Raw genomic sequence first — 14,692 nt, forward strand, 5'->3', positions numbered from 1 at the left:
AGAATTTGGCGATGTTGTAGCGCACCAACTTGGTCGAATGTGTTGTTTCTTTAACGAATTCTAGGTGAAATCAAACAAAGATCCGACCATGCAATACAAACCCAACACCTTAATCGGCTACTTTCAAAGCCACTAAAAATTTCAATATTTAAAAGATTTTACGATCAAAATTTGGACGACTTAACCTTGAGGCATATGTTTGCACGTAATTCAACAAATTTGAAAAACCCTCATTTGCCTGCGTGCAGAGAGATGCCGATTTTTTTATTTTGTCATTTGCTCTTCAGTTATAAAAGCGTTGTCCAGCAAGAGCAGCAACACAGAAAAATTTCGCTCAAATTTAGCCTGAATTCGAACTACTTGCACAGCAAGTTAGTGCGTCATTAAAAGTGACCAAATCAACTGTCACCAGCATAATAGCAACCGGAAGGAATAGTGGCGGATATTTTCAACCATATGAAGCTATCGAAGTTCACACAGAATTATCTGGTTTGACAGGCTTTCTGTACCTGTGGGTTGCAAAGCGACATTTTCATTGTGACCGAACCCGTCAACATGGAAAATTACATGAAAGAGTATAAGAAAAAACGCCTGCTACCTTTCCTGAAACAACAAGATTGTTCCACGTTATTTTGGCCGCATTTTGAATTCTGCCATTACTGAAAAAGGACATGTAGCGGTAAGCTTGAAGCTAGTTGGTACCGCCACACGGTACTATCTTTGATTTTAGACCTGAGTTTAGTCCGGTCTAAGACGTTAGTACCTGCCATTGCAGAAATGGCTGCATCCTGAAGCCAAATGAAAACAGTTGAAAAGGCCGCCGTGTTCCTCTTGCATACATTTCAATAATTTGAATCAGCTTTTCGACCATTATGTGCAATATTATGGCCCACGTTGCACACAAACCATATGAGGGCAAGTAAGCAAGTTTTATCCCGTATGAAAAATAGGTATAATCGAGTATTAAATGCTACTTTTTTGATATTCTTTATTGTCCTATCTATAAGGTGCTACACGCTCATTTCAAAACGCCACGTTGAAGAGTTATATTGCAGATCAGCAGAAGTCGAATCATTTTGAAACAAACTGTATGACGAAATTTTATAATTGGATGCAGAGATGAATTGAATAAAAATTGATTTCGTTTGTTGGTTTACTTATGACTAACAAAATGAGGGAAGCTGTTTAATTTGACCACAATTTTTTATTTAGTTTTACAAGAGAAAAAAAAGAATATATAATCACAATTTGTATCCTATTCTAATTATATTTTCTCTCAAAGAACACAATAAGCAAGTGGAAGTTTACTTACTAACTCGTGTCGGAACTTAAGGGGGGTTGTGTAAGGTATTGTCGGCAAAAAAATTGGAATCCTTAATTTTTTTTGGATACAAAGATTGTTTGTTTATTCAGTCAGGTGCCACGTCGAGAACTGGTTTTGCGGTGTACACCGTAACTCAAAATCTGCTGGACCAATCATTGATACATTTGCATAGTTGTTTTTCACATCACTCCACGAGTAACTAATGGAGCTTTTATTTCTTGGCGAATTTTCGAACTTTTCGTAGCACTTTGAAAGCAAAGTCCGATTATTGCTAAAAAACGATGCAAATGCTATTGAAAAAATAATATTAAGCATTTTGCAAAAAGCTCTTTTAGTTACCTGGGCAATGATGTGAAGAGGAAAAATTGTGCAAAATTCAGTACGATTGGTCCTGGAAGTTTTGGGTTACGGTTTAAACCGTATTCCGTCGAGGTACCCCCCGAAGATTCACTGTCTGCATCAAGTGTCAGGTTTAATTTGTTAAGTTACATCTGTCAATTGATTATCAATCAGATTGCAGACTATAGAAAGTAATCAATTGTAATTTATTATTTTATAACCGGCATTTGAAGCTTTGTCAATTTTTGCATGACGTCGCAAAATTTCTTTGGACTTTTAGCAATCCAAGATGTTGAAAGCTCAGCAATTTGGATATAACCCATTTGACAGATTTACTTAGCTAAAAATTAGTTTTTGAAATTGTCCAATTCTCAGCTCAATTACTGAACTTTTGGAATTTCAGGATTGATTTGGTAATCGTGCTGGTAATTTGAATTACTTCATTTTCAGCAAAGTAGGTCTGCCAAATTCTATACGCAATGTATGGTTAGTGAAATAGTTGGGTAGGATAGTATAATAAGCACAACCAGACTAAAATGTCAGATTTCTTTTCCAAGGACCACATAATTATCTGAAGCAAATAAATAATTGTTTTTGGCTTTTCATGTGCTGCAGAACAGCAACTAATACAAACGTTTCCAAAAAAGGTAAGCTTCCATTGTTGTTCTGTAAGCATTTCTCGACAAACATATGATTACGGCCTAAAAGCCAACTGTCAAAATCCACTTTGAATGGAATTTCCGGAGAAACCGTTACACGCCAATCGCAGATGTTAGTAGTAAATGAAAGAGAAAAGTTTTCTCTTTCATAAACTGTTGTGAACTGTGTTAGACTAGTAACGGTTTGTCTGGAATTTCCATTTAAAGTGGATTTTGACAGTTGGCTTTTAGGCCGTAATCATATGTTTGTCGAGATTTGATTTAATTTGAAATAGTCAGATTTGGCTGAACCTAGGGGCAGATCACTTGTGATGCATTTTTAAAAATCAGCGAAATTTAAAAAAAATTAAAAATCACTCTAGGAATGTATAAGAAATTTGCATCAACTTAGAAAAAATGCATTTAATTTCCATTTTTGCATTTACTTTGCACTCCCTCGCAGAAAAGATTACTTAACAATCGTCCTACGCTGATCCACTTTGTTCGATGTTTTGTTGAATGTAGGGCTGTTTTTTGCAGGTTTTTGACGTCTTACACGCAACGCAAAATACATTGCACGCAACGCAAAATGCATTACGAATTTCTATTTTGATGGAAAGAAATGCATTTAATTTCGCTGATTTTTAAAAATGCATCACAAGTGTGACAATCGGATGTAGATCGTAAAATTCACTATTTTATAAATTTTCTTATTTTGACTCCCAGTTCACAAATTGAATCAGAATTTTAACTGCTTACAAAGTAACTCCATGATTACCCTAAGCAAAGATTAAATAAAAGATTTAAAATATACGCTTTTTTCCTATATGAATAAACTCATATAAAACATCTAAATAAAATTATTTTAAAATTGATTGCGAACGCAACGGTGATCAATATATTTGTACGTAAAAATATATTCTGGTTGCAGTTGAAAATCGAAATAGTGAAATTGCGCCTTTCGGTTTTTCTCCTAATTTCAGCGCTCGCAACTAAAGCGCAACTGGTGTAGATGATGCGCAAGTTGATTCTCTAACATGTAGACAAGATGCGCATTAGTTGCCCACTCTGAAAATAGGGAAACAGCGAAAGGCGCAAGTTCAATATTTCGATTTTCAACTGCAACCAGAATATTACTAGGAAGCTCAAAACTGTTTCTGTTTTAATGTACTTATTATTTTATTTATAAAATCGTAGAACTTTTGTTAGCAAACAAAATCGTTCCAATCTGCATTGATGCATTACAGAAATATATCTATATTCTCTATTTTTAAGTGTACTGGGGCAGACCCCAGTACAAATAAAAATATGAAATATAACACTTGTGAATTTAAAATGATCATTCTGTCAAAGTTTAATTTTTTGTTTGACATTTGTTTACTTTTTATTTAAGCTTCGCTGAAAAAACCGTGAACAATTTTAATTCGCAGAGTATGATCTAACCTTTATTTATAATTGATATTTATTCTAACTTGTGAAAATTCGCTTGAAACGAATACAAATATTCCCCCCGTGTCGACAGGTATCGTGTTCAATTAGAATGACATTCACAGTTCATTTTGAATTCAAATTGAAATATTTCAATCATTTTTTAATCAAAGTTTAAAATAACTATCATGGTACCAGTTACAAACGATGGTTTAATCACATCAAACTTATTTTCTTTTGCGCATTAAATATTATGTCACTACAAAATGCTGTACATCATCGGCCAATTATAAACTATCCACCAAGTTAAAGTTCTAAGTTCAGAAACATATCGGTTACATGTTGACAAAATTGTTCTCACACGCTATGGAACGAGACATATGACGAAGAAAAGCTATTTTACTACAAGAAAATATCGGAATGAAAAACAATTTTCCATGTTGTCTAATTCACTCATTTTCTTTAATATGAATTTGTTGTTTTTTAACATTGTCGTGTATCGCAAGTCAGAACGCAGCCATATAAATGACAGCATCGTTTGGTTAAAGCTTACCAAATAGAGTTCTATGCAATTGATTTTACTCACACTACTTGGGGGTTTGTTTTCTTCCACCTGTCATATGTAAAACTGTCAGACAATTTGAAAGTTGGGAATCGCTTTCCTAAAGTATTTATAATGGTGTTTAAATGCTCTGTGTCAATGTGAAACTTATTCCGGAGACTACAATACCGGTTGGGTCTAGTCTACAAGGTTCAGGTGGCGCCTCCCAACACACTAAAGCTCGACCCTATCGTGGAATATTGGTCCATTGTCAAGCGGAACCTAAAATAGATCCAAAACTGTGTTTATAAACGGGCGCTGGCGAACAAAGTGGAGGTGGCTGTACAGAACTTGATGGCAATAGCTAAAAGACGCTCAACTGAAAGCTTAGGTGAAATGAATATTTCTCTGTATTTTATACTAATTTAAATTTAAATTAATCATTGTTGTTTAATCAAATTTTGACCATGGACGGCGCCGGTGGTTCAGTTGTATGCGTGACGTGATTTTCTGATGTAAAAACTAGGAGTGGGTAATGTCCGGGGCATAACCGCGGTGTTGACGTAGGACTAAACTTGGGCATATCATATGACATTCACGGATAATTTGAACCAATGCACTTTTTGGATGAATGTTTACTGGAAACTTCATGTCGAATGAGATTGCCACATTCACTGATTTTCTAGGACTTGCAAAAGCCTTCGGGTTTGTAGATTAATTTGATAAACATTTGCTTATATGAATCACTGGTACATGTACAGAAGAATTGACAGGCGCAAACTCAATCCAAGTTATTAAACGGAACTTTCTAATTCAATCCTTTCTCCATTATGTTTCCATCCTAATAAGAACGGTTTGCAGATAACTATTTTTGGTGATACCAGACGAGAATCCTTTCTAACGATTCGAACCTTGCCCGAATTCGCTTCTGCTGCGTACATACACGAGCATTCCCCTTTCGCAGCTCACATCGAATGAGCAGTGTATATCGCAATGCGATCTCTTTTATAAACTTCTTAGTGCAGATGGAAGTCCATCCTTTTGTGCGACAAATGGAAATATTTTCATCATTCTTTTTGGTGTGGCTTTCGCTTAGTAGTTTGTAGATTAATTCGATAGACATTGGTTTATATGTGTCACTGATAAAGTACAGCAGACTTGACAGGCGCAAACTCAATGCAAGTTGTTAAATGGAACTTTCTAATTCACTTCTTTCTCCATTATGTTTTCATCCTAAAAAGAATGGTTTGCAGATAACTATTTTTGGTGATACCAGACGAGAATCCTTTCTAACGATTCGAACTTTGTCCGAATCCGCTTCTGCTGCGTACATACACGAACATTCCCCTTTCGCAGCTCACATCGAATGAGCATTGTATATCGCAATGCGATCTCTTTTATAAACTTCTTAGTGCAGATGGAAGTCCATCCTTTTGTGCGACAAATGGAAATATTTTCATCATTCTTTTTGGTGTGGCTTTCGCTTAGTAGTTTGTAGATTAATTCGATAAACATTGGTTTATATGTGTCACTGATAAAGTACAGCAGACTTGACAGGCGCAAACTCAATGCAAGTTGTTAAATGGAACTTTCTAATTCAATTCTTTCTCCATTATGTTTTCATCCTAAAAAGAATGGTTTGCAGATAACTATTTTTGGTGATACCAGACGAGAATCCTTTCTAACGATTCGAACCTTGCCCGAATTCGCTTCTGCTGCGTACATACACGAACATTCCCCTTTCGCAGCTCACATCGAATGAGCATTGTATATCGCAATGCGATCTCTTTTATAAACTTCTTAGTGCAGATGGAAGTCCATCCTTTTGTGCGACAAATGGAAATATTTTCATCATTCTTTTTGGTGTGGCTTTCGCTTAGTAGTTTGTAGATTAATTCGATAAACATTGGTTTATATGTGTCACTGATAAAGTACAGCAGACTTGACAGGCGCAAACTCAATGCAAGTTGTTAAATGGAACTTTCTAATTCACTTCTTTCTCCATTATGTTTCCATCCTAAAAAGAATGGTTTGCAGTTAACTATTTTTGGTGATACCAGACGAGAATCCTTTCTAACGATTCGAACTTTGTCCGAATCCGCTTCTGCTGCGTACATACACAAACATTCCCCTTTCGCAGCTCACATCGAATGAGCATTGTATATCGCAATGCGATCTCTTTTATAAACTTCTTAGTGCAGATGGAAGTCCATCCTTTTGTGCGACAAATGGAAATATTTTCATCATTCTTTTTGGTGTGGCTTTCGCTTAGTAGTTTGTAGATTAATTCGATAAACATTGGTTTATATGTGTCACTGATAAAGTACAGCAAACTTGACAGGCGCAAACTCAATGCAAGTTGTTAAATGGAACTTTCTAATTCAATTCTTTCTCCATTATGTTTTCATCTTAAAAAGAACGGTTTGCAGATAACTATTTTTGGTGATACCAGACGAGAATCCTTTCTAACGATTCGAACTTTGTCCGAATCCGCTTCTGCTGCGTACATACACGAACATTCCCCTTTCGCAGCCCACATCGAATGAGCATTGTATATTGCAATGCGATCTCTTTTATAAACTTCTTAGTGCAGATGGAAATCCATCCTTTTGTGCGACAAATGGAAATATTTTCATCATTCTTTTTGGTGTGGCTTTCGCTTAGTAGCAGGGTTGCCACATTTACTAATATTCTTGAAAGATTTGCAAAAACCATCAAAGCAGGCTAATTAATGCTTTTACAAATTTATCAAAATTTACAGTAAAATTTACGGAACCTACTACACAATTGTTTTGATTATTTCCCAACGAATCGCGCAAAAATCTGTTTGTTCCGTACAGCACAGCGTAAATAATTGACGTTGGAAAACAAATCGGCAACTTCAGCAGCCAAACACTTAGAAACGATCGAAGCATTTTTCCGTCAATGTCACTTTTCTGACTCAAATTTTTGTAGGTATTTTCTTGCTTCCGTCCAATTGGTCAGTTTATTGGTTTTATCGTACATTTTTCGGATATTATTGTAGAAAATAACTAACCCGATAAGAGGGAAGTTATTTTCCAAAGTACGAAATGGAAATTTCAATTGTAATTCTTCTGAGAACGATTTTGTGGTCCTAATAAGAACCGTTTGTTGTGAATATTATTTCGCCGTTTCCCGCTCGGTATGATGATTATTCGCTTGGTATGGATAGCGCACAAATTGGAATCTTCCAACAAACTAACCAGGCAGGCCTCGCTGGCTTCTTAGAGGGCCATTACGGCTGAGCTCCGGAAGAGTAGATCGGTTTTGAAATGCTGTGCAATCTCACGGACCAGGCACTGGAAGAGCAGCTTGCGAATTAGTAACTCTGTCCACTTCTGAGAGCGATGAATTTCACGCAGCGCGACGACAGTTCTTGTTTGGCAGCGATAAGGCAGTAGCTATGATTTGGTTGGTAGCCCAAATGCAGCTTCTCGTTGAGCAGCACACGTACGTGTGTTCTGCTCTGTGGCTCAGACACGTCTGGCTTGAAGAAAAACTGTGCCACCCATATTTATAGGTTCTAGCATTAATGTTGATTCGCATTAAAAGTAGTTTTTGAACTTTTTAAACAAGTTTTACATAGCAAACAAGGTATCAATAGCAAGCGTTGAACGTTTTCCTTTCGATTTATGAAACAATATTAGTAATTCCTTTAGTAGGAGAAAAGTTATTAAGGTTCAAGGTGTACGTAACGCACCCGTTTTGAAAATTTTGAAATGACACCCAGTATAGTAAGTCCTACGTCAAAACTCAGTGTCACGTCTTCCTTCGCAAGGGAAATAGAGTCTTTGGTACAAGTCCATGTGTTGATGGAACGATATCTGATTGTAGAGTCACCTCTCTGGCGTCGGTGATAGACACTCAGTGCGGACAGAGACCGACGGAACATAAACGAAATAAAAATTGACCGTAGCACCCTTTGAAATGAAAACATTAGAATTAACGGAACTAAGAGTATTCTCCTATAGTTCTCGACAAAGGTTTCTATCCACTATACATAATAGCAGAGAACTAGTTTTTCCAATATATTTCGAGCTTAACTGTTCCTGAGTTCGAAAAATCTACAATGGTGAAGGGGGCCCTCATGCTGAGCCCCCCAGGCCCATAATTTATCTCTACAGCCCTGGCTCCATGTGTTCATGGTATCAACATATTTTAGGCTTTTGTATTTACCTTTAAAATAAATTATTATGATTCCACTGTTCATGTTAAATTTCTAATAACATTTCATAACTCGATATACTCCCTACATGTAGTGTCCATGCCTGCAATAAAATTGTTTTAAAGGAAAATCACAATAAATTTGCTAAGGACACGAACTCTGTACTATTTTTTGAAAAATTATTCAGCATAATTTTAAAACTTAAAAGATGACAGTTTCGGAATTATGCCATTTGGACAGTAGGTTCGATTTACACCAAACCGAATCTCTAGCTACCCCGCTGACTCCAAGTAAGTAGAAACAAAGCCGTTCTACACTCGTACACAAGATATTTCTTCGAATATTGCCTATCTATTATAATTAGTGATGTACCGCTGGGAAAAATTCCATCTACCAGGGTTTTTATTTTTGGGTTTTAACTGGATTTTTTCCCAAATAATTTAATCCGGGCGAAACCTGAGTTTTTTTCGTTTTATCAAATTTAGAATGTTTGTTTAGCGTTTTTTTAAGAATCTTGCATTTCGATTTAAGTAATCGAAAATTAAAGTCGCAAGGATAGTACATGCTTTGAAAACCCATTTTAAATATTTTAAAATATATTATTGTATGTACACATCAAATGTAAAAATCGGGCAGAGATCCTTCAACATGAGAATCGCTTAGAAAGTTATTACCCAAAAATTCGGCAAGAAACCTCCAGCATAATTGGCTCGTAGGAAAATCCGTATAACGTTACATTCAAGATTTAAAATATATTTTTACGGTTTTATACCGAATGTTTTTTTAATCGACTCTTACATGTAAGAGCTCCCGTCCACTTTTTATATTCTAATATATTTAAAACGGGTTTTATGAAGCATGTTCTTTTCAAATGCTTTATAATTTTCACAATATTGTTCGGGAAAGTTGTTTAGTATTATGTAGGAAAAAAAACTAAAAATTTCTATATTTTCTCTATCCATAACTTATAAACCCTTAAGTATACCAATTAATTTAGGATACCCTTTTAACATAAACTATCGCACGAATGCAGCGACTAGTCGCCAAATTTTGGAAGAAATCGATAAAATAACCCCTTGAAAACTACCAAAAAATGGTGCAGTTCGATGCAATTGGAAACAATATCCTCAAAAAATGGGATGTACCTATTAATGTTATACACAATGAATAATATATTGTTATTGTTATTGTTTATTGGGGCTTTAACCTATAGGTCATTCGCCCATGAAATAAAGCGAGATTACAATTCATAATTATACGTTACATTTCATTTTGTTTGCGTAATTCATTTTATTGTTTAGATGCTGTCGTATAGGCCGGCGTTCTTTAGGAAGAGGAGGAGTGCCTCCTCCCGAACCGGGTCGTTGGATAGGGTGTCCCGTATCGAACCAGTCAGGCCGTACTGACGCCGTAGGTCCTCCAGTTCTCGGCAGTTGCACAGCAGGTGTTCGACGGTGAGCCGGGTGTTGCAGGAGCCACATTCTGGGACGGGCTCGCTGGACACGGTGTGTGCGTGGGTTACTCGTGTGTGCCCCACGCGAAGTCGGGAGAGTATTTTTTGTTCCCTCTGGCTGTCTCGGTCGGTCCAGGTGTCGGCTGACCCTTTGATTTTTTGGGTGTGATTTCGAGAACTCCGCCAGTGGTTGGTGAAACCGTTCTGCAAGCTGATGTTGAATTCCCTGATGATGTCTATGGTTGGAGTCTCATTAGGGAGCCGGGTCCGGGCCCGTCTGCCGATGAGGGCTAATCGGTCGGCGTCTGTGTTACCCTTGATGCCGCTGTGACCCGGAACCCAGCAGATTGTAACCAATGGGTCTCGAAGTGTCTCGATGGCCTGAACGAAGGGATGTTTGGAGGTCCCGCTAGCGACGTCCCTCAGGACCGAGAGCGAGTCTGTCAAGATGACCGTCGGTGTATCGGTGGGTCTTTTTATCATTCCCACTGCAATGGCGGCCGCTTCCGCTGAGAAAACTGAGCAGGAGGGAGGTAGGCGGAAGGAGAGCCCGTTCCCCAAGCCGCTGATCCCCGCTCCTACACCGTCGTTCGCTTTGGAACCGTCGGTGAAGATTTTAGTGTGGTGTAAATATCTTCGGTTAATTAGCTGTCTATATTTAACTAGTATGCTGCTGGGGTGATCGCCAACTTTTATAGTGCGAGCAAGGCTGTCGTCGGTGTTGGGTCCGGGGTCGTACCAGGCCCGCGGTCTCACCCGGTGTAGACGAGCGATGGGTGGGAGGTCGTTGCTGGTAAACTCCTGGTGCAAGTTGGAGGCGGTGGTGAGAAGGGGGCACTCGTCGCCCGAAGTTTTCTCCAGGAAGCTTAGTGCTCTTCTGAAGGCCACTCTGGCTGTTTCCCAGCGGAAGGGTAGAACTCCTGCCTCTACACAGGCAGCTTCGGCCGGGGTACTCGGTAGTAGACCGGAGGCTAGCCGCACCGCTCCGTGGTATAAGGGCCCGAGGATGTCGGAGAGTCCGTCTAGGTTCCGGCAAGTCATCTCGATCCCGTAGAAGATTCTGCTGTGGATAAGAGATCGCACGACGTTAAGCGCTATTCGGCGGTTGTTTTTGGGGTGGTGGGCGCAAATGGTCCGGACTAGTCGCTTTCTGCTCTGGCAGTCTTTTTTCAGTCGCCGGAAGTGAGGTATCATTGTCAGTTTCCGATCGAGGGTGATCCCGAGGACGACCGGTTCCTTTCGGAACGGAATTACTGTACCGTTGAGGCGGATTGGACGAGCGTTGGCTGGGTGATATGTGCTGCAGCAGTGTGTAATGGCGCACTTGGTGGCGGCGATGTTGAATCCGGTGGCGAGTGCCCATCGGCCGACTGCGTTGACGGCGGCCTGCAGCGATATTCTTGTGCGCGGGATTGTCTTCCCGAGAGCTACCAATATGATGTCGTCCGCGTACACGAAGACATAGACGCCCCCGGGTAGCGCGGTGAAGAGCGAATTCATCCTCACTAAGAAGAGGGTCACGGCTAGTATCGATCCTTGTGGCACTCCGTTGGCCTCGCGGAATTCGTCGGAGAGTGTTCCGCCTATGCATACCCGAAAGCGGCGGTTGGTTAGGAAATTTTGGATGAAGACGCCTAGGTTCCCCAGTATGCCCCATCGTTGGAGTTGTCGAAGGACGCCTTCGCGCCAGACTGTGTTGTAAGCTTTTGCTATGTCGAGTATGGCAATATCGGCGTGGATGCCTTCGGACCTTGCTCTGTCTAGTATCTCGCCGAGCGAGCCCAGATGGGCCCCGGTGCCGAATCCCTTCCGGAAAGCGAATTGGCGTGGGTCGAGTAGTTTCTCGTCTTCCAGCCACGTAGTCAGTCGCCGGTTTACCATCCTCTCCAGTGTCTTAGCGGTGCATGACAGCAGGCTGATTGGCCTGAAGTCGCTGGGGGCACGGGTACCCTGGCATTTTTTAGGAATGGGGACTACGTGGGCCAGTTTCCATTCCTCTGGGAAGGACCCGCGTTCCCAGATAGTGTTAAAAGAGTCTAGGAGGGCTCTTTTGCCTCCAGGCGGAAGATGCCTAAGCATCGGGTAACCAATCCTGTCAGGGCCGTCGGACTTTCCTCGTTCGTTAGTGAGAGCGACGGCAAGTTCCGCTCCGGTAAAGGGTCTGTTGTAGGTGGCTGCGGAGTCTGGCGTGAAGGTCGTAGGGGAGGCTTCGAGTCTGCTTTTTTTCTGAGCGAATGCGGCTGGCAGGGCTTTGTCGGCGGATAACGTTTCGAAGTGGCAGCCTATCTTGTTCGCGATTTCCTCTGGGTCAGTGATGGTGGTGTTGTTGACCGCTAAAGAGTAGCCATTTTGTCGACGTTTGCCACTGAGCGCGTTGACCCGTCTCCACAGCTCCGTGGTTGAGGAGTCCGTGTGGATACCGTCCACGAAGTTCCTCCAGCTGGTTTCTTTAGCCGTTTGGATTGTTTTAAGTTGGAGGCGATTTATGCGTAGCACGATGGGGAAGTGGTCACTCCCGGCGGTATCGTTGGACGTCGACCAGCCGCATATCCCAGCGATGGAACTTTAGGCGAAGGTGACGTCGAGGGCGGAGGAGGCGTTACCACGGATGAACGTGGTACTACCGTCGTTTAGTATCACGGCGTCGATTTCCTCGATGAGTTTGACGATCTCGTTACCTCGGTGGCAGCACTTGTCCGAGCCCCAGGCCTTATGTTGGGCGTTGAGGTCCCCCATGACGATGAATGGGGCGGGGACCTGGTTGATCAGGCTGGTTAGTTGGCTTCGTATGTTGGTAACCCCTTGTGGTAGGTAGATGGATACAATAGAGCAGCGGATGGGGGTTGATATCCTCTTGGCGACCGCTATTAGTTCCGTGTTGAGGGGGAGGTGCACCGACAGGAGTTCCACTTTGATGCCCAATCCGATGGTTTGGTGGTTGTTGTCTCCTCTGGCCGTCTCCCAATCGTATCTGTTTCCGAACCATGGGGTGGGGTCAACGCCGGTGTGCAAGTGGGTTTCCTGAATGGCGAGGCAAAGTGGTTCGGTGCCGGCGATTATGTTCTGTAGGTCCCCTAGGTTGTTCCTTAGGCCGTTGATGTTCCACTGGACGGCTAGCGTGGAATATTCTGAGCCGGTGCTGTTGGTCATTGAGACGCTGTTGGGACTGCGCGGTGGGCTACCTGGAAATGATTCGGAGCCGTACGACTGGTCTTGGTGGGAGTAGGGTGTGGTTAGACTTACCCGGTGGTGATCCGGGCCCCCTGCACCAGCAGCCGCCGAAGGCTCGTCGGTGAGGGCCGGTACATCCGCGGACAGGGCTGGTGCAGGGGAAGAGGCTTTCTCCCTTGACAGGAAGCTATCGGCTTCGTGCGATTTGTTTGTGTTGAGGGGGTAATTTTTGTTGCAGTTGTTGATGGGTGGCCTGGCGTACGTCCCTTCCAATGACCGCGGGAGGTAGAGCAAGGGGTCTGCAGGCGTTGTGTCGGTGGTTTTTGTGCGTTTCGTTGCGGGTAGGTTTTGGTATCGTTTTCTGAAGCGTGTGGTCAACCAAACGTCGGCGGTTCGATCATTCCTTGAAAAAGAGTTTGTGGCGCTGAATTGTTCTTGTCGGTTGGAATGTTGATATGGACTTACCCGGGATGTGCCCGGGCCTCCCGCACCAGCAGCCGCCGGGGGAGCATCGCTGTAAGGCGGAACGTCCCCGGTCAGGGCCGGCACGGGGAAGTGGGTGTCACGATTGGTGACTACTGGTTTCCTGGATGGTCTAAAACGTACCGGATGCCAAGAGCAACCGGGAACCGGGCTGAGGTCTCGTCGTACTCGTTGCTGTTGGTGAGTAGGAGTTTCCCGGCTGAGAGTTCTTCCCGGTGGTCCGCCAGGTGCGGGGATATCGGGAGACCTGAACCGGTTCTCGTTGCAGTGGAGCTGTTTGCTTAGTTTTCCTGATACTGGTGTCATTTTTGGGATCAGGCGGGGAGATCGCCTACTCTGGGGCCCGGCAAGATGCGGGGCGTTGGAGGCGGTCGTGGTTCCCGTCGTTTGGGATTGCTGTGTTGGTGGATTCTCTGGATTTATGTCTGGTTGGCCTGAGATGGATGGTGAATGCGTAAATCAAATGCTAATGGGGATGTTAAAGGTACTTCCCTGCTGGTGCTCCAATGGTCCTGTGTCAACAGCCGCCGGGGGTGCGTCGGACGTATCCGGAACTTCCCCGGTCAGGGTCGACACAGGCGGGCTTTGTTTTATGTTGCTGTTGAATTCGTTGTTTTTTATTGGCATCCCCAGTTGCTATGATCGTTGTATGGCTAGTCGGACATTACGAAAGACGCTTGGGGCATGGAGTTTTGCGTCGTTTCGGTGTCTGAGATGTTCAAATGTCCGGATAGTGAAGGGCTGTTGTTGCGGGAATTCGCTCGGGTTGTCCGTTGTTGTTTCGGTGGTGCTGGCTCTGTTTTGTTTCCGATAGGGCTTCGGGATTTATCCCCATCGCCTGCTCGGCTACGATTTCTTTGCTGCTTTCGTTCGTCACGAAGTCGGGGGTCTCGCTGTTGTCTCGGCTACTACGTTACATTCGGTCGATATCGTGGTGATCGGGTTTAGTTTGTTGACGTTTCCCTGCTCTACTTTCGGTGAAGTGTTTGCTCTGCTTACCTCGGTGAGTTGTTGCTTGGCAATTCTAAGCTGGCGAACAGCCTCCGCCAGGTGGTTTTTTAGGTTTAATATTTCATCGTCCCGGTCATCTTTTGGCGGAATGCTCTTTTCGCCCTTTAGCCTAATGAGC

This window comes from Topomyia yanbarensis, unplaced genomic scaffold, assembly GCF_030247195.1.
Source record: "Topomyia yanbarensis strain Yona2022 unplaced genomic scaffold, ASM3024719v1 HiC_scaffold_36, whole genome shotgun sequence".
In the NCBI taxonomy this organism is placed as follows: Eukaryota; Metazoa; Arthropoda; class Insecta; order Diptera; family Culicidae; genus Topomyia; species Topomyia yanbarensis.